We start from the raw sequence: 2,500 nt of genomic DNA, 5'->3' as shown, positions 1-2,500 counted from the left end.
AGCGAGAAGAGGAAAAAAGAGAGAGAGAGAGACATCCCGAGGGCTTCCCGCTGAGGAATCTTGAGGGCAAACGGATACGATTAACATCGAACTAAGATAGAAACCAAATCGAAACAAGATAAAGATTGAAAAAAAAATCAATATAAAAAATATAAATATAAATTGAGAAATATATATATTTCTCAATTTATATATGTATATTATATATATATAATATATATAATATATATATATAATATATATATATACATATATATATATATTATATATATATATATATATATATATATATATATATATATATATATATATATATAAATTGAGAAATATATATATTTCTCAATTTATATATATTTTTTTTATATTGATTTTTTTTTTCAATCTTTATCTTGTTTCGATTTGGTTTCTATAAAACGACGTCGATCTTGTACCCCATGTTAATCGTATCCGTTTGCCCTCAAGATTCCTCAGCGGGAAGCCCTCGGGATGTCTCTCTCTCTCTCTCTGTTTACTCTCTCTCTCATAAAAATACGTTTTCACCTTGGCATCTCACCTCGAGATTACCGAGGATCAAGGTAGAAATTCAATTATGAGCTTAGCTTCCCCGTCTGGATGGTTTTCGCGTTCAAAGGTACCTCCCTATCCAGGTGAGGTTTGGGGAGCTCGAGCTAGAGGAACGTCCAGCACATTGTCTGCGTCCTCGTTTGATTTTGGCGTCACAATAAGGGTAGATCGACGTCGCAGCCCGCTCCCTCGGGTGCATTGACCGAGAGAGAGGGAGAGAGAGAGAGAGAGAGAGAGAGAGATATCTTTGCCGTCTACCCAACCGCCAAAATTTTTCCGTTATCGCCAATGTACCTATCTGTAAACTCTCTTATCCACAGATTCTCCCGGTACTTCGTTATCGTCGTCAGTGCGTAATATTGGTACCTTCAGCATTAGCAACTGACATTTCACTCCTCAGTCTCGGATTTACCGAAGACATTGAGGTAAAATTCATTTATCAGTTTAGCTTCATTTAAACCATTCAGTTTATCATACAGGCGAGTGGTCAGGTCTTCTAGCCTCATATCGTAGACAATATGGTGATTAGCCAAGGCAGCTGCCAAGGCTTGCATTTTCAACTTTATCTCTTCGACCTTGCCTTTCAAATCTATGTCTGCAGCAAGTAACACCTCGCTTTCCAGCCGAGGTGCTGAAGATACCTTCTGATCTACCGCGTCGAGCGAGCTTTTCAAATCCCCGTCTGAATGGCTCTCGTGCCCACTAGGGACCCCACTCTCCAGTTGGGATTCGGGGAGGGCTGACGACTTACTCGCTCGAGAAGCGTCCAGCTCTTCGGCTGAGTCCTCGCTTACTTTTGGCGTCATAATAAGGGGTACAAGATCGACGTCGGCGTCGTCCGCTTCCTCGGGCGAATCGTCTTTCAGACCTTCGACCAAATCGCCAAACAATCTTTCCAAGATGTCGTCAATGTGCCCACTAGGGACCCCACTCTCCTGTTGGGATTCGGAGAGGGCTGACGACTTACTCGCTCGAGAAGCGTCCAGCTCTTCGGCTGTGTTCTCGCTTACTTTTGGCGTCATAATTAGGGGTACAAGATCGACGTCGGCGTCGTCCGCTTCCTCGGGCGAATCGTCAGCCAGATCTTCGACCAAATCGCCAAACAATCTTTCCAAGATGTCGTCAATGTGCCCACTAGGGACCCCACTCTCCTGTTGGGATTCGGAGAGGGCTGACGACTTACTCGCTCGAGAAGCGTCCAGCTCTTCGGCTGAGTCCTCGCTTACTTTTGGCGTCATAATTAGGGGTACAAGATCGACGTCGGCGTCGTCCGCTTCTTCGGGCGAATCGTCAGCTAGATCTTCGACCTAATCGCCAAACAATCTTTCCAAGATGTCGTCAATGTACCCATCTGTACCCAATGTACCCACTTCGCCTACATTAGTACTGCGAAACATTGGTACTTTGTTGTGTCTCCTTTCGGGCGCACAGGCTGTAAAGCGCCCAAATACCTTGTCAAGGACACCACCTAGTCTGTGATGATGAGACTTGTTCAGCACTTCCTCTTCGCGAGGTGCCAATTCGGGCGAGACTACATTATCTTCGCGAGGTGCTAACTTGGGCATGCATATATCATCTTCCACCTCGGGAGATGATTGTGGAGTAATTTCAGGTGCCTGTCGCCATTCATGGATGATGCCTCCTATTTTGATAACGATTTCAGCGTTTCTTTGCAACGCACTCATGACATCTGCAACTTCAAGTTGTTGAAGCTTCCCAAGGAACTTCACCACACGACTAGGTGTCAACTTGATAGCTTCAACGTACGAAGCAGCGTGAGTTTTGTCCGGCAAGTTTTCGCGAACTTCTACCACGACCTCCGCTTCCATCGCTGCGTCGTGGACCTCGCGGTTGATACTCTCGCACAGCTTGGAAAACAAGAAACGGCACAAATAACCGAAACCTGCCAAAAGACTTAGTACATATGGCGAAAAGA

At 44.7% G+C, this 2,500-nt stretch overlaps 1 protein-coding gene across 1 annotated transcript in view; it reads right to left on the bottom strand.

Annotated features, from left to right (window-relative positions):
* Window positions 1-307: 307 nt before the first annotated feature.
* The window catches only part of LOC138861073 (uncharacterized), an 8,374-nt gene continuing 6,181 nt past the window's right edge, over window positions 308-2,500 (bottom strand). The window contains exon 2 of the mRNA XM_070119835.1: window positions 308-553. The gene's annotated coding sequence lies outside the window, so the exon portion shown is untranslated. The remainder of the gene's footprint in view (window positions 554-2,500) is intronic.

Source organism: Penaeus vannamei, unplaced genomic scaffold (genome assembly GCF_042767895.1).
Source record: "Penaeus vannamei isolate JL-2024 unplaced genomic scaffold, ASM4276789v1 unanchor790, whole genome shotgun sequence".
Taxonomy (NCBI): domain Eukaryota; kingdom Metazoa; phylum Arthropoda; class Malacostraca; order Decapoda; family Penaeidae; genus Penaeus; species Penaeus vannamei.
The sequence above is the reverse complement of the archived record's forward strand: the minus strand, read 5'-3'. Positions and strand labels throughout refer to the sequence as shown.